At 39.7% G+C, this 24554-nt stretch overlaps 1 protein-coding gene across 6 annotated transcripts in view; it reads left to right on the forward strand.

Annotated features, from left to right (window-relative positions):
* Positions 1–24554, forward strand: part of MFSD8 (major facilitator superfamily domain containing 8) — a 146651-nt gene that overhangs the window by 8792 nt on the left and 113305 nt on the right. The gene's annotated exons all lie outside the window — the stretch shown is intronic.

Genomic DNA, 24554 nt, shown 5'->3' on the forward strand with positions numbered 1-24554 from the left:
CAGATAAAATAGACAAAGTACTAGTCAATCTAATAAGAAAAAGGAAAGAAGAAAACCAAATTGACAGTATTAGAGATGAAAAGGGAAACCTCACCTATAATGAAGGGGAAATTAAGGCAATCATTAAGGACTATTTCGCCCAATTATATGGCAACAAATATAACAATTTAGGAGATATGGATGAATATTTACAAAAATATAAATTGCCTAGATTAACAGCAGAAGAAATAGAATACCTAAATAATCCCATATCAGAAATAGAAATTGAACAAGCCATTAAAGAACTCCCCAAGAAAAAATCACCAGGACCTGATGGATTCACAAGTGAATTCTATCAGACATTCAAAGAGCAACTAATCCCAATACTATACAAATTATTTGATATGATAAGCAAAGAAGGAGTCCTACCAAATTCCTTTTATGACACAAATATGGTACTGATTCCAAAGCCAGGTAGACCAAAAACAGAGAAAGAAAACTATAGACCAATGTCCCTAATGAACATAGATGCAAAAATCTTAAATAGAATATTAGCAAAGAGACTCCAGCAAGTATTTAAGAAGGTCATCCACCATGATCAGGTGGGATTTATACCAGGAATGCAAGGATGGTTCAACATTAGGAAAACCATCCACATAATTGACCATATCAACAGTCTAACAAACAAAAATCACATGATTATCTCAATAGATGCTGAAAAAGCCTTTGACAAAATACAGCATCCATTCCTATTGAAAACATTGAAAAGTATAGGAATAGAAGGACCCTTCCTAAAAATAATAAACAATATATACCTAAAACCATCAACAAGCATTATATGCAATGGGGATAAATTAGAAGCCTTCCCAATAAGATCAGGAGTGAAACAAGGATGCCCATTATCACCTCTATTATTCAACATAGTACTAGAAACACTAGCAATAGCAATTAGAGAAGAAAAAGAAATTGAAGGTATCAAAATAGGCAATGAGGAGACTAAGCTATCACTCTTTGCAGATGCTATGATGGTATACTTAATAAATCCTAGAGAATCAACTAAGAGGCTGGTAGAAATAATCAACAACTTTAGCAAAGAGGCAGGATACAAAATAAATGCACATAAATCATCAGCATTTCTATACATTTCCAACACATTAGAACAGCAAGAGGTAGAAAGAGAAACACCATTTAAAATCACCCTAGACAATATAAAATACTTGGGAATCAATCTAACAAAACAAACACAGCTATTATACGAAAACAACTACAAAACACTTTCCAAACAAATAAAACTGGACCTCAACAATTGGAAAGCCATTAACTGTTCATGGGTAGGACGAGCTAACATACTAAAAATGAACATACTACCCAAATTAATTTACCTATTTAGTGCCATACCTATCAAATTACCAAAAAACTTCTTTACTGAATTAGGAAAAACTATAACAAATTTCATTTGGAATAACCAAAAGATCAAGAATATCAAAGGAAATAATGAAAAAAAATGTGAAGGAAGGGAGCCTAGCAGTACCAGATATCAAACTATACTATAAAGCAGCAGTCATTAAATCAATATGGTACTGGCTAAGAGATAGAAGGGAAGATCAGTGGAATAGACTCGGCGTTAATGATGTCAACAAGACAGTGTATGATAAACCCAAAGAGCCCAACTTTTGGGACATGAATCCACTATTTGACAAAAACTGCTGGGAAATTTGGAAAACAATATGGGAGAGATTAGGTTTAGATCAACATCTCACACCCTACACCAAGACAAATTCAGAATGGGTGAATGACTTGAATATAAAGAAGGGAAGTGTAAGTAAATTAGGTGAACACAGAATAGTATACTTGTCAGATCTCTGGGAAAGGAAAGATTTTAAAACCAAGCAAGAGTTAGAGAAAATTACAAAATGTAAATTTAATGGTTTTGATTATATTAAGCTAAAAAGCTTTTGTACAAACAAAAACAATGTAGTCAAAATCAGAAGGGAAACAACAAATTGGGAAAAAATCTTTATAACAAAAAACTCTGACAGGGGTCTAATTACTCAAATATACAAGGAGTTAAAGCAAATGTATAAAAAATCAAGCCATTCCCCAATTGAAAAATAGGCAAGAGACATGAATAGGCAATTTTCAGATAAAGAAATCAAAAGTATCAATAAGCACATGAGAAAGTGTTCTAAATCTCTAATAATTAGAGAAATGCAAATCAAAACAACTCTGAGGTATCACCTCACACCTAGCAGATTGGCTAAAATGAAAGAAGGGGAGAGTAATGAATGTTGGAGGGGATGTGGCAAAATCGGGACATTGATGCATTGCTGGTGGAGTTGTGAACTGATCCAACCATTCTGGCTGGCAATTTGGAACTATGCCCAAAGGGCTATAAAAGACTGCCTGCCCTTTGATCCAGCCATACCATTGCTGGGTTTGTTCCCCAAAGAGATCATAGATAAACAGACTTGTATGAAAATATTTATAGCTGCACTTTTTGTGGTGGCAAAAAACTGGAAAAGGAGGGTATGTCCTTCAATTGGGGAATGGCTGAACAAATTGTGGTATATGCGGGTGATAGAATACTATTGTGTTAAAAGGAATAATAAACTGGAGGAATTCCATGCAAATTGGAGAGACCTCCAGGAAGTGATGCAGAGCGAAAGGAGCAGAACCAGAAGAACATTGTACACAGAGACTGATATACTATGGTAAAATCAAATGTAATGGGCTCCTGTACCAGCAGCACTGCAATGACACAAGACAGCTCTGAGGGATTTATGGTAAAGATGCTACCCACATTCAGAGGAAGGACTGCAGGAAAGGAAACATATAAGATAAACAATTGCTTGAATGCATGGACTTAGGCGGACATGAATGGGAAATAGACCCTGAACAAGGACACTTGTTACAACCAGTGGAAATGTGCGTTGGCCATGGGTGGGGGGAGAGCGGGGGGTGAAGGGGAAAGTAGGGGCATAAAGTATGTAAACAGATTAAAAACGAATATTAATAAATGTCTAAAAAAAAGTATGAGATAGTCTTGCTAAGTAATGAACACATAATGTTAAAACAGTGCAGTGTTTTAAATCCAGCTACTTCCTGCCCGATTTACCATTGGAGGAACAACCATTACATGTCTGTGAGACGGTAGTGCAGTTAGCAGAAAATCTAAGACAAAATTTGTCAGACAAACCCCTTGACAATCCTGAATTGATTCTGTTCACTGATGGTTCATCTTACATGCATGAATATTCACAGGGGCTGCAGTAGTGAGTGAATTTGAAATTCTATGGTTTGCTTCAGGTTTTTGGTTAGTGAAGGGGGCAGAATTAAATGCATTAAAGCATGCATGTGAGTTAGCTGAGGACAAGTAGGCTAATATCTTTACAGATTCCAAGTATGCATTTGGAATTTGTCATGCCACAGGTTCCCTCTGGAAACAGAGAGGCTTTATAACATCTAGTGGGAAACAGATAGCTCATACATGTAAGAGGGAAATAGATTTGAAGCATTTTGGAAGCTTAGAAAGACAGGCAGGAGCTGAGATTCCAACTGGAATCAAAAAAGGTAGTTGGGGGTTTTGAAAGAGTAGGAGAAGACACCGATCTGAGAGACCTGTGGATTTGGGTATCTCTAAGCAACACCTGAGACCTTACAACTAGCAAGATCAAGGAGTAGAGGTTGAGATTTCTGACTTGCTTGGTGGACAATGTAATGAGGGTTTAAAAGGTGGATCTGTTATGGAGCTTGGTAAAACTGTAGGCAGTCAGGAAGCTAGTGTGGTTTATTCTCAAGCTGTTTACTAATGGTGCTGGATGTAGAAATGACAACCACCCAGCGCCTAAGCCAGCAAAGGGAATGATGTAATTCCCCTTGGCAAGGACTAAATCCTTAGGGTCCCTAATTTCGTGCAACAACTACTGAACATCTATGATAGTTATAAATGGTGTGCTCTGACCCTGGCTGAATGTATTTGCTTCATCCCAACAGCCATAGCCACAATCCTAACAATCTGGCAATTTCTTATGGTCTCTAAAAATGTTTTCTCTCACCTGTGGCAATGGTTTAACTCAATTACAGCATAAAAGAAAGATGCTGATTCTGGGGAACTAGTAGATAACATCAGACTACTATTCCAAGTATTGAAACAGATAAGGGAAGGAAAGGAACTGGACAAACACACAATTCTCCAGCTAGAGATTGTGGAATCCAAATACCTGGGAAATAATACCTTTAACAAATCAAAACCTAATAACAACCAACCATCCACAAATTCCATAGTGTCTCTTTTACCAATCTTAGACAGAACCATCGTGCAGCCTAGGGAAGGGGTGGTACACGTGAAAATATATAAAGCATTCAACCCAAGTGACATGGAGGTGCTAAAAAGACGTTTTCCAAAGTATTTTGAAAAACCTTTCAAAAGTATAAAAGAATTAAAAAGGGTGTTCACACCATTTAATCCTAGTTTCGATGATGTGGAATTTCTTTTAGGGGAATTTTGCTTTTCCTCAGAAAAGGAAAAATTCCTAAACGAAACAAGGACAAACCCAAATTTAACAGCCTAGCCATTGGTCCACCAGGACTTAGATTTTACTCAACATGCAAATCTTAGATACCTGATCCAATGTAGAACTGATCTATTAGAAGCAATGAGAATCCATGCTAAAAGACCAAATTCATGGCAAAAATTCAAAAAATTAAAACAAGGAGAAGAGGAACATCCTAGCAGTTTCCTTGATAGAGTAATAGAGGCAGCCAAGACAATCCTGGGACTACGTGATACTCATGCCCAAGACACCATAGATCATATCCGTAGGTAGTTTGTAAAGGGAACATCAATCCCAATACAAAATTACTTTAGACAAAACTGTCCACAGTGGGAATCACTGCCACTGGAGGATGTAAGACAACATGCTTCCTACATCCATGATTCAAAGCAAAAGGAAGCAAGAATAGCAAGACAAACTGACTCAGACAAAGATGAACTGATAGCTGATTTGAAAAGGCAATTGAAACACACCAAAAGAGAAAAAGAATTGGAGGAAATAAAAAATTTTGCCCTCCAAACTAGTAGGAGCCAAAATCAATACAGGCAATCTACAATTAACACCCAAAGACCAAAATCATTTCCCCCACGGTGCTTTCTTTGTGGACGTCCAGGTCATATTTTAAAATTTTGTAGATTTTGGCAACAAATTGATTTTTCCAAAAATGTCAATTATAATCAAAGAGACAGAAGTACGAGAAGGACCTATTACAACACAAAATGGTCCAAAGACAATAATAATACAAAGAGAAGTGAAGAAAGCAAACATGATGGTTCGTGCTGTAGCCATGCATGCAGGAAATTTAGCCAAACCCCATCCCTAGAAGAAATGGAAAGGTACATGCAAATGGGAACGAAGCCAAAGTCACTATGAATCGAGGTTCCTAATTTAAAAAGATCTAATCATTATAATTTGGGTGTGAGAGTGTGTAGCTTGAGTGAGAAAAATAATATTGAAAAACTGGGCAAAGCACAACAGGTACCTAAAGCAAGATACACAAAATATCAAGATATGTCTGTGGTAGATAACCAACAATGGGAAGAAATAATGCAGATGCGCAGAGAAATATATGGCAATAGTGAGGATAATTATATAAGGGATCAGTTTTCTCATTCCATCACAAAAACATTGGATGAGAAGCATAAGGATCATACAAGCACTGACAAAAGCTTGCAATCTTATTCAAAGTCATCAAAACCTCAAACTCCTCTCTTTATTCCAAGTCAAAAACAAAGGGGCAACTTGGGTAAAGAACATTATGGTGAGGATTTACAATGTATCCAGAAAAGAAATGCATTCAGTAACCTCTGGGGAGTTAAATGCCAAAATTCTATCCCATTCACTTGCTTCAGACATGTCACAGAAAGAGGTTAGAGAGCAAACAAATCAGTACATTGGAAAAAACTTAGATTTAAAGACACAACCCACTGAGTTACTGGATGATGGCAGCTGTTTAGAAAATTCCACATCCACCTTTCTCAACCCCTTAGCTGAAGAATTCCAACCAAAAGCAAGGGGAACAGAAAAGGAGCAATTATCCCCAGTAACCAGTGTGACTAATAATAGCAATAATGAAGCTTGGTCAGTGATTGAAGATAAAACGTATCTAACTTCAGTCACACAAATTTCAGGGCAAGATAGGGAACATAAGTCAGCTTTTAAGTCAATAGTCGTACCTGAAGTGTTGAAGGGAATACAATCTAACAACTATACATTCCCGGATACTACCGAAGGAAAAACTTCTGATTTGAACCCTGGTAGTTCTTTAAATAGCAGAGTGGAAGGTAAATCAAATCAAACCTCCATTTCTGAAGCCCTTAAAGAAAGCCAACATGGAATTTGCAAGAATGACAATGACTTACAAGCTCTCAATGAGAGAATGCTCTTTAAGCCTGCTTTCTGTAATCTGATTCTAAACTGAACTTGCCTAATGGTGCTATAGGAAGTTTGAGTTTAGAGACAAAAGACCATACACAACACAGAATCAATGATAAGTGTACACAAAATACTAAGGATTCTTTATTACCCCTAGTGCCAGTGAAGTCCAATGACAGTGGAGAACCATTAGTTACCGTAGAAATTGGGGGGGGGGGTTACACTATGAAGGACTAGTGGACACTGGTGCGACTTGTTCCGTTTTACGCAAGGCACCCAAAGGATGCCAATATCAAGGCAGTTTGAGAGTAAGAGGAGCTTCTGGGGTAGCACAACAAGTCCCGAAGCTAAAAGTTAAAATGGTAAAATTTGGACCTCTAACTCTCAAACACACCTTCTTATTGATGCCATTATGTCTTTCGAACCTCATGGAATGAGATCTCCTATGCAAATTGGCTGCCACCATCCAATGTCAATCAGATGGACAAATTTATCTCCACCTACCCAAGAGATCTCTAAAACACCATCCCATTTTATTTTTAGACCCATGTAGTGAGGAACCATCATACCAATCAACTGATAAGGTTCCTGACAATATTCCTGATTACGTGTGGGCTAAAAATTCAAATGAGGTGGGCAGGATATTATCAACGGAACCAGTAAAAATAGAGGTAAAAATAGGTTTACCTCCAAGAATTCCTCAGTTCAGACTTAGCCCAGAGGCAATAGAGGGAGTGAAACCCATCACAGAGAGTTTATTAAAGTAGGGTATATTGAAATATGGCTTTTCACAATACAATACACCAATCATGCCAGTAAAAAAAGTGAAATTATCTCCTGATGGGAAGACTCAATGGCTTTTAGTACAAGATCTCAGAGCAATAAACGACCATGTGCAAAAGACCTATGCCGTGGTACTGAGTCCATCACAAATCATAGCAGCAATACCACCCAAAGCTGCTTGTTTTATTGTTCTGAACCTGAGCTCTGCGTACTTCTCTGTTCCCCTGCACAGAAACAGCCAGAAGCTGTTTGCTTTCACATGGGAAGGTAAATCCATCCAATGGACCCATCTGCCCCAGGGATTCTCAGATTCAGCTTCGGTCTTCTGTCAAATCCTGCAAAGAGACCTTGAGTCGATAACTTTCCAAAACAGCAAAATGGTACATTATGTTGATGACATCCTGCTAATGTCACCATCTGCTGAAGTCTGTATTAAAGATAGTGTACACTTAATCAAAGAGCTAGGCACAAGGGGCCATAAAATTTCCAAATCAAAACTTCAATTTGTGATGGAAAAAGTAAATTATTTAGGATTCATCCTAGAAAAAGACTCCAGAAGAATTTCCCAAAAGAGAACACAAGATATACAAAATTTGAGTTTGCCTAAGACCAAAAGGCAGCTCAGGGCAATTATAGGAATAATGAGTTTCTGTAGAAACTGGATTCCAGGTTATGCTCACATCGCAAGACCTCTGATAGAGCTAACCAAGAAGGAAGTTCCAGAACCGTTAAAGCTGAATAAAGATCATCCATGCGTTAGAGAAATTAAAATTGCTTACTCTATCAGCTCCAGCCCTAGGTATCCCTGATCATGACAAACCATTCCTACTTTATGTGCACGAAGATAAAGGGATAGCCTCTAGTGTTCTCACACAAACATTCGGGAATAGACTTAGACCAGTTGCTTTCTACAGCTCTAAATTAGATTCAGTGATTTGTGGTATGCCTAGTTGCTAAAGAGCCATAGCTGCTGTAGCCATCATGATTAGAAAATCTTCATCCTTGGTATTAGGGGGTCAATTGAAAGTATTTTCCCAACACCAAGTGGAATCTACTTTGAGAAACACCAACTTGCAGGCATTCACTTCTCAAAGATTATCACGATACCAAGCAATCTTGTTGGCTAGTGAAAATATAACTTTTCACTGGTGCAGAAACTTAAATCCTGCTACTCTGATTCCAGATTTACCTCTGGAAGGAGAAAGTCTACACATCTGTGAAGATGCACTTAACATCGTGCATAAAACAAGACCTGATTTAGACGATAAGCCAATGAAAGACCCTGATATTACCTTATTCACAGATGGATCATCATATATAGTAGACAATCAGAGATATACCGGAGCAGCCATAGTGACAGCCTCTGAAACCCTTTGGTACTCATCATTACCATCTACCATGAGTGCTCAAGGAGCAGAATTAATGGGTCTGATCCACGCCCTGAGAATTGCAGAAAATCGCAAAGCTAACATTTTTACCAATTCTTGTTATGTTTTTACAGTCTGGCATCATTCCGGTGAAATCTGGAAAAATCGAGGCTTCATTACTTCCAATGGCAAACAGATAGCGTATGGGAATTTAATCAATCAGTTGTTGGACGCAATCCAATTACCAGCCCAAGTGTCAGTCATTCATTGCAAGGCTCATACTAAGATCCAAGGGCCAGTGGAATCAGGGAACAAATGTGCAGATATCACAGCCAAATTCGCAGTGAGGTATGGACCACTTACAATTCTAAACTTATCTTTGGTGGAGGAAGATGATCTCAAAAATGCATACTCCCCAAAGGAAGTGAAGAATTGGAAGAAACATCATGGTACATACTTAGCTAATGGAGTTTGGCTGGGGGCAAATGGGAAACCTATGTTGCCTAGATCCCTGTATTTCACCTTTTGCAATGCACTACACCAAAAAGGGCATTATGGAAGTCTGGGCATGGCAGATTCCATCAATAGGTATTGGAATGCAAGGGGCATATATGAAGTTGCTATGAGAGTTCCACAGAGGTGCAGAATTTGTATGCAATATAACCAGACAATTACAAAAGTCCACAGTCTGGGAGGCAAACCACTAGCCTATACACCATTGGAATGCTTACAAATTGATTACATCACAATGCCAAGGAGTAAAGGTTATAGATATGCTTTAGTAATAGTGGATAGATTAACTAAATGGCCAGAAGCTTTTCCAGCAAAACGTAACACCTCAGCTTTTGTTGTGAAAATCTTACTGAGAGAATTAATACCTAGATTCTCTATACCATTACATATTGCATCAGATTCTGGGTCCCATTTCGCAAATAAGATTTTAGCTACAGTTTATGAAACATTAGGAATTAAAAGACATCTTCACTCAATATTTAGACCCCAGTCAAACGGACAGATTGAACGGGTGAATAAATCTCTGAAAAATCTTGTAGCAAAATCATGTGCAGAATCTCACATGAAATGGCCTGATGCATTACCATTAGCACTATTCCACCTAAGAAGCCAACCCAACAGCATCACACACGTTTCACCATTTGAAATGTTGTATGGACATCCACCATTCCATGGCAAAGCACCTCAAAGCATTCACAAATTATCACACCTAGGTATGGAATGCAAACTCTATGAATATATCAAATTACTCAATCAATGATTAAATCAACTCCACAAATTAGGCTTGATACATCAAAGAGTTCCCTTTGATTTTAATCTACACAACTTCCAACCCGGAGATTATGTTTACACCAGAAACTTTGCTAGGAAGTCTGTGTTAGAACCCAAGTGGCTTGGACATGCCCCAACAACAACCACAAGACCAAGTTATTATACAGCACAAAGATAAATTAGCACCAACCAATCAATCAAATAAATCCTTAAAAAGTCCACAGCCTATACCTGAGACCATAGAACCAGAGCAGCAATTAGAACGACAATCAGAGCATGAATCAGAACCACAATTAGACCAAGAACCACTGAACAATCAGATATTACACCAAATTTTACACTCAAAAATTATCCCAATCCCAATTACATCTTAAAAGAATCATCTGTAAACCATTATGACAATGGAAAAGAATCAACGGCAGAAGAAGACACAACATTTGATTTGCAATCAATCCAAGACCTAGACATTGACATTGACAAATAAATGAATGCACAAAAGACTTTATCATGAACTCTTTTGTTACCTGTAATTATCTTTATTAAACAACAAAAAAAAAAGAGAGAAAGAAGAAAGATTAATCACGTTTCATAGACATTTGAACTTTGTTCCTGACACAAGTCAACACACCAGAATATCAGTTCCAGTGCAAGATGACAAGCGCGGGTACATCACACGACACAAGTCAACACAACAGAACATCAGTTCCAGTATGCAAGTTGACAAGCGTGTGGGTGACATCAAATGACACAGCTGAGGCATTGTTGACCTCGCAGATCATCACAAGGACATCAAACCTGAGGACTACAAAAGACATCAGTGATCAAATACACAATTGGTGTATGGGACAACAAATGACACTATGAAGAGGGGCACCGGAGTAGCATTGGACCCATGCATTTGAAAAACATAACTTGCACCCAACGGAATTCTCACTGCATCCAACACTTTAGATTCCATCCACACAGTACATACGCTTTGCAGAAGAATTCTGGTAGAGTAAGTATGTAACACTTCATTACACGGAAAGGTCACACTAGACAACACATAAAACATTTTCTGACTTCACATCTACATGTGAAACATAAACTTACACTTAAGAGAGAAGAACTTGTCTGCCTTAGCACAGAATTTTCCTCTTTGCTTCAGACATCTTCTACTCAAATCACCTAACATTTCTTGTAAATAATGTATATATGTATATATTTGCTTACTAACCCTTAGCAATAAGTTTTACTAACACACAGGGACAGTTAATTAGCTTGATAAGTTAGAACAGGGACAGAATTTTCTAAACTTTCTTTGTAAATACTGTACATAACTTAAGTCTATAGTTTAACCAAAAGACTTACAAAGAATATTAGTCTTCCTTATTCTTACTAACATTTCTAACATAGGCATAAGTGTACTAACATATCCATATACTAACTTTAGGAAGCTGAATTAGAATTTGGAAATTTAGATTGCAAAATTTTTCTTAATTGATATTTTTGTTGCTAGTTCATGAAATTAGATAAGTACACAGATAGAAGTGATTACTTTGTTTTAGTTAGCAAATGTTAACTTTAAGACTGTGAATGTTTGCATTTAATCTGCTTTTCTTTTCTGTTCAAAAATTTTTGCAAGACTGAAATCCCATTACTTTCCTATGCCTTTCCCATAACCCATCTTAGTTTTAACTTAGACTAGTCTTAGCACAGTTTAGGAGTAAGCAACCCTTTTTATTATTTTACAAAACTTAGATAGGGATAAAAGCATAGTTATAATTTAGCTTAGAATAAGAGTAGTAATCCCTTAGATCTTAGCAACCAGAAAATGTTGCAAGCTGCAATTTTTCCAAAAAATCATATGAGCAGATCTGTAATGCAAGGTGGCTAACAGAAACTTTTTGCTTCTGTAATTTCTAATGGTCACAAAAAGTCAGTTAAACATCTTAGAATGTTCAGAAAGTCAGTTAGAACTTAAAGCTATAAATAGAAGTGAAGTTCCAACTGAGGAGGCATTTGCCTTATGGCTTTCGCTGTGGCTGGAGGCTTTTGCTTTGTCCTTTTGGCTTTGGCCTAATTGCTTCGACCTTGGCCTGGGCTTATTTTGTTTTGGGGAAATTTGGACCTATCTCATTTCTCTGAACCTCTCCCTGATCTCCCATCTCCATCTCTCCCCTTCCCTGATTTTCCTTTGGGTTCTGGTTGGAAGGGAGGGCTTGGTGATTAGACATTGTGGGTTTTAGTTTCTTTAGATAATTGGAGTATCCTCAAATAAGTTATCCCTAGGTTTGATAAAGACTTTATTTAAAAGGCAGTCAAATCTTCCTGACTGGGAGAGCCGGTCTCTCTCTCTGTCTAACCTTTCCGTGACCCATCCCCCACCCTCACCCCTCTCCCTAGCAGCAATTAGAAAACCCTGAACCCCTCTCCCCTTCTGACTGACCCTGGTATTAATAAATCCCCTTGTGACCTATTCAAACCCTGTGGTGAGTCATTGTGTCGAAAATTAAGACAAGGGCCAAGAGGAAAGAATCATTTTCCTTTATTTCTTTTTTTTTTTAACACTTCTTATTTTTTTATTTTAAACCCTTAACTTCTGTGTATTGACTTATAGGTGGAAGATTGGTAAGGGTAGGCAATGGGGGTCAAGTGACTTGCCCAGGGTCACACAGCTGGGAAGTGTCTGAGGCTGGATTTGAACCTAGGACCTCCTGTCTCTAGGGCCTGGCTCTCAATCCACTGAGCTACCCAGCTGCCCCCATTTTCCTTTATTTCTTGAGACAACTGAGGCATTCATCTTGACAGGAAATACTCACCTTCAAGACTTCCTCCAGCCATCAGTTTGACTGGCAGGGAGGGGCCCTCTCGACCCCTCCCTCAAGAGACTTTGAAACTGACAAGAGAAACCCTCCAGCCAAACCTAAACGTTTATTACTGGCCCTGGTTTCCTCCCTGGATTCTCTGTCTCAAGCTTCTGGGAATAAACCTGTTTGAGCTGCTCTCTCCTACATACCCCAATTCCCTTATCTCCTATATACCTTCCCTTACCTTCTTTCCTCCTCCAATCACCTTATAATCCCTTATTCCCTTTTATCCTTCCTCACACCCACCTATTCAGCTTATTTATTTTATTTTTTGATAACAATTATGAGTCTCTCTGTCATAGAGCCAGTAGATCTTGAAAAAGTATGTAATGATAAATTGTAAAGCAATATGGAAATCAAGATGATGGACAGTTAGTTACCTGATTAGAATATAGAATGAACCAAGCCTGGCAGGAGGTGGCAGGTGCCAAGGCAGTTGAGGCTCAGGTATATAAGTAAGGATTTGAACTGAGAAGGGATCTGAATTTGGAGATTGGGATTGGATTGGGTGGGATTTTTGGTAAGGGTAGGCCATAGGACAACTCAATTTATCAGCTACCTACACCAACCAATTTCACCGTCCCTGATCCTGAGTTAACTTTGTCTTGAATAACCTGATCCTGAGTTAATTACCAAGAAGAAACAACAACAGCTAACAGCAGAGTAACCTGATATAGGTTGAGGCCAGTCTGGCCCAACCAGACTGGCAACTGGAAAACTTGACCATCATCAATCCAAATATCATCATTAGCATCATTAGCCTCATTTTTATAAGGACTTCCTGTTTCCCTCCTTCCCAGTCATTACCCTGCTTCCCCTCCTAAGCCTGTTGGCAATAAATCTTCAAACTTACCTTAGATTTGGTGTCATCTCTAATCTTAGGGCTTAGTGATTATATCCTTGGGATATTTGAGGGAATAGGAGAATTGTAACAGTTATAGCAAAGTATAATTCGCAGTCAATTTAGCATTATCCAATTTAGGCCAGAAAGTCAGAGAAGAAGCTACATAATTCTAACAACAGATTCTTTATCTGGCTGGCTACTCTGGGACATTTTTTTAAAATATTTTTTTATTTTGAGTATTTTCTCCTAGTTACATATTTCATGTTCTTTCCCTCTCCCTCAATCTCCCCTAACTCCCCTTAGCTGATGCACACTTCTACTGGGTTTAACATGTATCATTGATCAAGACCTAATTCCATATTATTGATAGTTGGACTAGAGTTATCGTTTAGTTTCTACATCCCCAATAATATCCCCAACAGCCCATGTGTTCAAGCAATTGTTTTTCTTCTGTGTTTCTCCTCCCACAGTTCTTCCTCCGAATGTGGCTAGTTTTCTTTCTTATAAGTCCCTCAGCCTTGCTCTAGATCCTTGCATTGCTGCTAGTATCTGGGACACTGTTATATCTGAAGTTGGGTTCAACAGATTCACCACATCTTAACAACTATTGCTATGGGATCCTTTGTGTTTCACTACTACAACTTAAGTGTTTCACTTGGGGTTCACCCACTTTACTCAGCTTCCGACCCTCATAACATCAGGATTATCATAACACATAGAGATTCAAAAGTAGAAGCAAAATTTTGGAGCCAAGAAAGAAAATGGGATCTGGGTGTCTTCTATGGGAAAGCCAATCCTCCTGAAATCATTTTACACTCACATCTGCCAGCAATTCATAACAAGGGTCATTTTGGGACACAGGCAGTAATCAATAGTGCCAAAAGAGTATGGATAGCCCCATGAATTAGTACCATTGCCAACAAAGTGTGCTCTGCTTGCTCAATCTCTCAGAAGTTCAATCAGAGTGTATTTAAGCAAAAGGGTTTTGGTGGGAGACCCCTTGCTTACACACCATTTGAGAATCTGCAGATTGATTTCATCAACATGCCAAAAGCAGGGAAGTTCAAATTTTGCCTAGTACTAGTGGACCAATTAACTAGACGACCAGAAGCATTTCCATCCAGCAGGAATACTTCAGGCTTTCTAGTTAAGGTCTTATTTTTTTTACATTTTTAAACCCTTAACTTCCGTGTATTGGTTCCTAGGTGGAAGAGTGGTAAGGGTGGGCAATGGGGGTCAAGTGACTTGCCCAGGGTCACAGAGCTGGGAAGTATCTGAGGCCAGATTTGAACCTAGGACCTCCCATCTCTAGGCCTGACTCTCAATCTACTGAGCTACCCAGCTGCCCCCTAGTTAAGGTCTTATTGAGAGAAACCATTCCAAGATTTAGTGTTCTGATCAAAATTGATTCAGACAAAGGGTCCCATTTTAGATTCTATTTTAAAGCAAGTAAATGAAAATTTGGGAATCATGCCCAAATTTCATGTTCCATACCATCTGCAAAGCTCAGGGCAGGTTGAACATCTTAACAAAGAAATAAAAATAATGGTTGGGAAACTCTGTACTGAGACACATTTAAAATGGCCAGACATCTTATCTCTAACACTATTCTATATATGAACAAGACCAAGGGCTGACATCCATATTTCAACTTAGGAACTTCTCGATGGGCATCCACCTTTACAAGCAAAATCTTGCAATCCTGCTTTCATCTCTATGCTTGGAGGAGATATACAAATTTACTCTTACATTCAGGAATTGCAAAACAGACTTAGGGAACTACAAGACATGGGAATTTTAGTTCAGGCTGGTTCTCTAGACTATTCACTCCATAAGATAAAGCCAGGTGATTCAGTTTACATAAAAACTTTAGAAAAACATCTGCAACACAGCCATCATGGGTTGGTCCTTTCAAAGTTATTCTAACTATACTTTCAGCATTTCATGTGCTGGGAAAATAATTATGATTCCATTGCTCGCACATTTAAAAAATTCCAGAAGAAAAAGAAGATGAGAGAAATTCATCAGACAAGATGTTTGCAGTCAAAAAGACTGTGGAAGAGGAGATCATTCAAGGAGAAGAAGACTGAGAAGAGAAGATAGCATAGCAGAATTGGAGAGGAGAACATAGCAGACCAGATGGTGACATGGTAACTAAGACCTTGCACAAGAATTCAACACAAAAGAAGACAGACTGATAATGGAAATGAACTGTAAGTTTGTGTCATTATAACACTGCATTTTCACTATAGTTACAAACAACACTACATATTACAATGCTGAGGGAGCATAAAGGCAGAAGACAGAGGCAGAAGAAGAGAATCTTAAGATCTGGTAAGTATTTTCTTTCCATGTGTAATGCAGGATTGATGCAAGTTCTCTTGCACTTTCAAATTCACTTGAGGCAATCCTGGCAGTTAGGGGAACAGAACTTTGACCCAGCAAGTCCCTGGTCTCATGACTTGACCGTTGGAGCTGGGACTATAAATATCCCTGGAGAACCAACTGTGGGTTCTGATTTCCTTGACCTCACCCAGACATCCAGCTACCCCCTGGACTCCCCCTTGGGCCCCGGGAGGTGGGATTTGGTGGGTGATGAAACATGGGAAAAATTAGTTTACTTAGCCCAGGCAGGATACCCCTAAACCAAATCATCACCCTCATTTGTCAAGCTGGTAGACCTCTCTACATCAGGACAGTGGAATTTATCCCTGGCTGAGGGGCTGGTTCCCTCAGCCTGATCTCACCTTCTGAGGCCCTCTGCACTGGCCAATCACCCATAGCAACAGCTTTTCCAGACCTTAACCCTCCTCCCTCAGTTTACCCTTGTTTAAATAAACCCCTTGGCCTGTTTCTGAGAGTTTCAGTGATTCATTTATATCATCAACAGGACCAGGAGCTGAGGAGAAGGAGGATAGTTATCACTTGTTTCCAGAGGGGTTAGATCAGGCATCTATTTTATTCAGGAAGTGAACTTCCTATTGGCTTGAAGGTTCTCACCAGCAGGGAGGGGCTCCTCACTCCTCACCTTAAAGGAGCCTACAGACAGCAGGGAGACTGGCTGGTCATCTCTGTTCAGGACCTCACATCCTTGCTGTCCCAAATCAACAAATACTGAAGTTGTAGGCTCCCTGGCCCGGGAGACTAACTGGTACCACCAGCTACCCTATTATCAGCCTGTCTAGCCCCTTTATTTTTTTTTAAACCCTTGTACTTTCGGTGTATTGTCTCATAGGTGGAAGATTGGTAAGGGTGGGCAATGGGGGTCAAGTGACCTGCCCAGGGTCATACAGCTGGGAAGTGGCTGAGGCTGGGTTTGAACCTAGGACCTCCTGTCTCTAGGCCTGACTCTCACTCCACTGTGCTACCCAGCTGCCCTCTAGCCCCTTTATTACACATGCAACATAGACATATAGGATACATATATCACGAATGTCAAAAATTGTAACCAGGTGATAGTATCCATGACAATACATGAATACATAGAAATCACCTTGGAATTGAAGTGAGTATGAGACCTGATAGAAGTCAATAGGGTTGGGTTAGAGATTTGGATTAGTGTTGAACCCAATAGTAATTGACTATAGGCTGTAGGCCCAGATGTTAGGCCTCACTCTCAGTATAATGGTGGTAACACGATCTGACTGCTCTCTTGATGGTATAAACAATAACTTGATTTATTTCTCAAAACACAGGATGGGTAAGTGGACCAAGGTGATGGAGTCCCTAGATCTAATAAATTCTTTTCTTTTCTCACTCAGCCTGGCCTGCAAAGGTCGCTTTGGTCCCAACAGTTGGCCTACATTAACTATGCTAGCTCTCTACTGAAATAGGTAAATAATAATACAGGGGGTAGTAATGGGTGAAAGGGATGAATGGGGAATGATTGAGGTGAAGAGGAATAACTGCCTGACACAAATACAAATGGGAAATCACACCCATTCCCACGAACACAGGACACAGGCTAGGAGTGAGTGTAACAGAGTTGGTAATGACAGTTAACCCCAACTGCCCAACTGCCTCCTTTGATAAGCCAGGGATTCCTATTAACACAAATGGGTCCCTTGTTGGTTTTAGAGAAGAATGACAAGGAAGTTAAACAAAGTTAAGTTTATTGGTTTGGTAAGATGGGAATTGGAGGGAGAGGGGTGTCTAACCTCTAAGTCAAGGGTCGGCAACCTTTTTGTCCGTGAGAGCCATAAACATTTTTTAAAATGTAATTTCGTGAGAGCCATACAGAGCTCACAGTGCACTCCTGTAAGAGTGACTGAAAAAAAATTGACTTTATGGCTCCTGCAGAAAGAGCCATATGTTACCAACCCCTGCTCTAAGTGAACCAACTGCCAGAGAATGGTGGCAGCTGGGTTAGCTTGTCCTAAGCTAACCTAACAGACAGACAGCAACTGGCTCAGCTGAGTTGGACAGGGCTTTGGGATTCTCACACAAAGATCCTTGATGACTTTCAGGTGATGTTTAGACTCAGGAACACTTCTGGTGGCTCAGCAAGATAATCCACACAGGCTAGGGAACATAGGACTTTCTGGAGCTGTTCACCAACTACAGGAGAGATCTTAACTCTACCTAGATCTTCCTATTTATCTTGATTGCAGATCCACCTCCTCTATAGAGATCCCAAATAATCCAAAGGCTAGCTGTACATCAGCTCTCAGCTTCTGTAATGAAGTAATTTAGGGAATAGAATAGAAATTTATAGGAGCTTGGCTGTCAGCTTTGAGCATTCTGTATTAGAATGCAACTGGGGGAGGAGTGAAACTGTAATGGCTGGTGTGAGAGGGTTTTTGGAGCAGAGGTCCAGCCAGGGGTGACTCCGTGAGCTTTGGGATTGGAGAAGCTTGAAAACAACATCTCTCAAGACAACCCTTTGTAATGGGTAGTGTCTGTTTCTGGTGGACATTTTGCATGCATTTTTTCTTACCTGGTATCTCTTGGATTATTGGCTGTGCAAGGAGTTGGTTGCTGTTATCCTGAAGTCATCAAAGAAGCAACCTGAACCATTTGTGAGAATCCCAATACCCAACTCTCTCTCCCTAGTCTTCAGTAAAGGCTGTTAGCCTTACTGGTTAGGTTGACAGAGAAATTCCCTCTTAGAACTCCATTTCTTTTCATTTAGATATTCCTAGTTATACCTCTCCCATCATCCCTAACATTATAGTCTGTATTAAACCTGTATTTTTATAATTCTTTGGTCCCTATCTACTCGTTAGTTTCAGACTCCCAGGCTAGGTGGATCTGTGGTGGCAGTTGGTATCAACTGCCAATCCATAATCTCCCACTCCTTGTTCTTTAGTGGGGTTTGTGTTTCCCCAGTTTGTTAGTCCAGTCTGTTATCCCTGTCCAGTCAGTCTCCTTCTCCCCTTTCTCTAAACCCAGCAATATTTAAATTACCCACAAATGTTTCTCCATAAGACTTCTCACCTCTCCTCCCAAGTAGGAAAACTGTCAACAACTCAGTCTCTCAGAACCAAAACCCTTTTACATTCTGGGCTTAGAATCAGCCAACTTGTCTGTGTTTTTCTACTCACTAAATATGCCTATCTATCAATTATAAAATATGTAATTACCTATAGCACTACCTAAAGTGTTGTGAGGAAGATTAGGTAGTTATTAATTAAGAATTAAGGTGTATCTAGCAGGAAGGAGCTGGAGCTGGGAATTCCAAGATGGAATGAAGGAACAGGAAGAAGTGACTTGTGCTCTGAGAGGGACTCCATTAGGGGTTAGCACAAACTGTGGTTAGCCCTGGGAGATCTCAGAGTAAAGGACATCCTGCATCCTGTTTCCGCTGGGATCCTGTGTGGTGGTGGCTTCTAGCAAAGAGGACAAGATCTACAGTGCAGTTCCAAGGGAAGAGGAGAAGTTTGGGATCTGGTGGACAGTGTCTCAAGCACACCCTCTCAACTTGATACCTGAGACCACCTTGGCTCTTGGCATCCAGAGATCATCAGGGGATTACAGTGAGAACCCTAAAGCCACATCTGCCCTTAGCTGTGCTGCTCAAGCCTGGCAGGTCCAGGTCTGAGGCAGTCACCCAGAGACTCCATTACTGCCCTGCCTGCATAGATCTTTAGATTAGAGTAGGAAAATCCTCCCCTTTCACTGTGGTTTTGTCATTAGGTTTTAAGGTTTTAGAGTAGACATCCCTATCCCATCTTTTAGTTAACATAATTAAACTTGTTATAACCTTTACCTTGCCTGTTGGATTCAAAGCCTCTGGCCCAGGGGTGGCAGTTGGTCAACAGTCCCTTTGTCATTTAGGAGCAGCTTAGCTACTCTGGTCTCCCAACCTGGTCTAGTCTCTCCTACAACCCAGTGTGTGTGTACCCACAATCATTTGGACTTATTATAACATCCCTGGTGTCTCCATTACCATTATTTATCTATTTTTCTACAAAAGTAATTTTCTAGCTACCTAAATCCTGACTTTCTGGTCCACTAATAAATAGAAACAGCATACAGTTTATCAGGTAGGATGGCTAGAGGCCAAAGGCCTGAGCCACAATGGTTGGGCTCGTCTTTAGGGAGATTCATTGGGTCCTTGCAGCTCACACACACAGGAAATGGTCTGGATGGGAAAATACATCACACAGAAGGTTCTTGATACAGGATCCTCCAAGATGTGATCAGGAAACCTCAGCTACCTCCTCAGCCAGATCCAAAGTGGCCACAGGAAGTAACCTTCAGCTCTCCTCTGTGTCCATAAATTAATGGACCCCACCAGACTCTGTGTCACCTTTTAAGCAATTCTCCCATTCCAGAATGGGGCCCATACTGTTCCATGCATGTGCCAATCTGCTTTCCAAAGTCTTTGCATGCCCAGATCCTTTTCAAATTTCTCATCTGCCTCTTTCTATTCTTCAGAATGAAAGAATAATGACTGTTGTTATGTAGAGATTGCAGCATGGAATCCCTGCAAAATACAGAGTCAGCCTCACCCAGAATTCCAGGGGACCCTCCTGGAGAACTTTGGGTGAGGGGACAGTTGAGAAGGGTTTAGACAGTTGCTTTCTGGGGGTTGAGGTGAGTGAATCACTGCTTACTGCTCCTGACTTGGGGGTTCACCTGAGAGGGCCATTGTGGCTAAGCCATCGTGGTTTCTACTCAGGACTTAGTCTGTTTAGTAGGATTAGTTCTTACCAATATCAATTCAACAATTATTTAGTGATTTAGTGATTAGAAATATTCTCTATTAGCAAGAGAGCCAGTTTAGCCAAGGGCTCTTCACCCCCTCCTGTGGGGGGAAGGGCAATTTCAACCTAACAGATCAGGGTTACCTCTCCCTCATCCTACACCTAATTACCAGGAGTGTCTAACCCCCTCCCATCTCACTGAAGCCTGTCAGTCAGTGTCTGTGACTTGGAGGTCATTGGCCCTGGCATAATTATCTGCTTCCCCAAAATATCTGTTATTATCGACATAACAGTTTTGGCCAGCCAGCCTAGGATTTTTACTCTAGAAACTAGTGGGGAAAGGTTAAATATGGCCAGTATGATCAATAGGGCAGTTGTTACTTTGGGGTGCTCTGGGGTTTTGCTGTATGGGATTTGGCAGGCTTGTGCCACATTTTGGCTTATCACAGTTCCCCAATTTTTCAAAAGGATGATAGAGATCAATGACACCTTTGGCTAACGATAACAGTGGGTGATGCCTTAGCTTATATACCATGACTGCAACTTGCTATGGGGCCCTAATGATTTTGAGGAAGGTACTGGCTTTCACATTTGGAAAGGCTGAAGTTACTAACCCAGTTGTAGAACAAATGTTAGAACACATAAAGACATTGATAGATATTAACAAACAGATCAGGGGAGGGAAGGAATTGGATGCCAAGACGATTATGCAATTGGAAATAATAGAGAATATGGTCACAACAAAGAAGGGTGGTGAGACAAAGCAACAGATTAAAAATGAAAGCCCAGAACAGCAAGAAGTTGCAGGGGCAGAAGCAGCTCCTGTAACTATCCTTCCGATAACAGATAGGACAATTGTGCAACCAGATGCTGGAATCATTCATGTAAAGGGCTACAAACCTTTTACTGGGGGGATCTAGAAATTTTAAAAAGGAGGTTCCCCCAGTTTTTTGTCAATCCACACAAGGTGATCAAAGAATTTAAAAGGGCAGTGAGGCTTTACAATCTGAATTTTTAGGACATAGAACTCCTATTATCAGAATTGTTTACCCCTAGCGAGAAGGCAAAGTTTATTGCTGAAATGAGGAACAATCCCAATCTTGCATTGTGGCCAGAACATCATCAGGATTTGGAGCTTTCGTCCCATGCCAATATGTCATACCTTAGGAAGTGTAGGAAGTGCAGGGAGGACTTGGCAGAAGCGATGAGGCTTCATGCTAGAATATTGAATGCATGGGGCTCTTTTGAAAAGTTGAGGCAGGGGGAGGAGGAACATCCAAATATTTATCTGGACAGATTGTTGGAGGCTGGGGAGACTATCCTGGGTTTTAGGGACATGACTGCTGAGGACAACATTCAGCATGTCAGAAGGCAATTTGTGAAAGGGAGTCTGAACTACATCCAGACAAATTTTAAACTACATTGCCCACAATGGGAGACCATACCCATTGAGGAGTTGAGAAGGACAGCTGCTTATGTCCATGATTTGAGGGATAGTGAATCTAAACCATCTAAGACCTCTGATAAAGATAGGGAGATTGCTGAGCTCAAAAAGCAATTGAAGGAAGCTCAGAAGGCCAGGGAGGTAGAAGAAATTAAAAATATGGCTCTGATGTCCAACAATCAGAGGAGCCAAAGCAGGCCTAGGCAATCTTCTACTGGCAGTGCAAACAACGCAGTTAAAATATGTTTCTTATGCTCCAAACTTGGTCATGTGGTTCGGGATTGTAGGTTTAAGTCGCAGATTAACTTTGGAAATAGGAGTAATAATAATAACAACAGGAGGAACATGTATTATAATTCAAGATACAGTAACAACAACAACAATAATAATAACAGGGACAACAGCAGATACAGTGATAAGGTGAAGGCCAGATATTGTGACCATGACTGTGCCAAGTTTAGTAATTCCCCAAGTTTGTCAAAGATGGAGGAATACCTGTCCCAAGGAGCTAGACTTTGTACCTTATGAACCAAGAAAGCAGCCTTAGTTGTTGCAAGAACAGATAAGGGCAGTGGCAATGATATGGCAGAGGAATGTGGGAAAGACAAAATGGATGCAGAAGAAATGATGAATTATGGGTTGGTGGAAGCAACACAAAGTTATAAAGATATGACTGAGGAGGAGTTGCATAAGGAGGAGGATATAATAGAAATTAAGGAGAGAATTTATGGGAAAGGAAACGGTGACATGGGGTACACTGATAGGAAACCAGGCACATCTGCACAAGTTCTTGATAAAAGCCTAAAGAAGGTAGCATCCATTGATTCTCATTTTGGGGGGACAGAAACATCATTCTGTAGTAAGACTGTGGATCATTTACATGTACAGCAAGGCCAAACAGCAAGGGCAATGATTATAGACAGGTGTAGTAAGATTTAAATTAATAAAGACTGTTATAATAACATAAATTAGTATTTTAATTAAAGGCATGCTGATAGAGATAAATCATTAGACCACGCACTTGTAAGAATTCAAAACTGCCGCTTCAGCCATAATTACCTCCCCTCTCATCCTGCGCCCAGTAGCTAAAGAGAAAGTTCAAAGTCACTACAGGAGTTTATATCCCTTCTCTTACATCATCCCACTTCCTGTCTACCATGAGGAATCATGGGAAATGTAGTTTCAAAGTCTCCCACATGTCCATAGAAAATATATATATATACTTTTAGATAGCATTTCCCAAATTTCACTTTTACAATTCCCCCTGAGGTCCGACAAAAAAAAAGTTAGCCCTTTTTCTTTGCTGGACCTGTAAAAATAGACAACTTCTAAAATTTAGGAATTTGGGGGATAAAAGAAATGGATAAACAAATGGATAAAACTAGCCGCATTGACAAAAAAACAATTTGGGGGCAGTCCCCTATTGGTATAACAGTGTACAATTAGAACAAATTGCATTCAACTCAATTTCCACTCCCCATAGTTCAATCAACTGCACCCCAAAGTTCAAATTTGGTCTTCATGGTACAGTGAAGGCTTTTCAGACATCTTCATGGTGTCTTCACCAAACGGGTTCGTCATCTGGATTCTGGGGAGATGGCAAGATCCTTATCCTGAAATTATTCTCAAAAGAATTTAAACTTTACATTATAGATTACAAAACATACATTTTCTTCTAAGATTTATACAATTCCCCCTGAAATTACACCTAAAAGAGTTAAATATACATATGTTTTGACATTATCGAATTTTAAAAAACTTAACAGACATCCCATCCCCCTGAGGTAAATTCTAAACACACCTTTTTTCTTAAAAGGGGTACCTCAGGTCAGCTAAGGATGGCAAAATAAAAAGAATAAAATTCAAGAAAAAGGAGAAAACTAACTTGTGAATGAAATGTAAAATGTGCAAAAAATCTAAGGAAAATAAACTTAGACCTTTGAATGAAGGCCTAATTAAAGTGAATTCAGCAGTTTGCAATTACCCATGCAGGGCCAGAACTAAAGGAAATGTCTCTCTCTGATCTGATTTACCATCAGTTTTTCAGGGAAGTGAGCCAAATAAATAACCAATCTTAGGTGCTTTCTAGGAATCTAAGTCAAGGGGACCCACGTCCTCTAAAGTTTTAGAAAAGACTGGGACTCCAGGATTCAAACCCTAATTTCCAAGCCCTAAAGTATTGGCATAGAACTCCTGCAATCCATGCAGATTTTAGTCAGTCAAGTCTCTGACCATGTGCTTTCTTTAGCACGAATTAATGGCTTTTATATTCCCTTCTGGAATCAGAGAGGCATTTAATCATAATCCCATAGTCTCAAGGCTCTTCAAGTGTTTGCATTAAGCTTATAAAAAAAAGATAAATAATGATTATATATGTACTTCCAGTACAAGATGAGAAAAAGGAAAAATCAATTGCTCTCATTAAAAA

The sequence above is a fragment of the Gracilinanus agilis genome, chromosome 6, assembly GCF_016433145.1.
Source record: "Gracilinanus agilis isolate LMUSP501 chromosome 6, AgileGrace, whole genome shotgun sequence".
Taxonomy (NCBI): Eukaryota; Metazoa; Chordata; class Mammalia; order Didelphimorphia; family Didelphidae; genus Gracilinanus; species Gracilinanus agilis.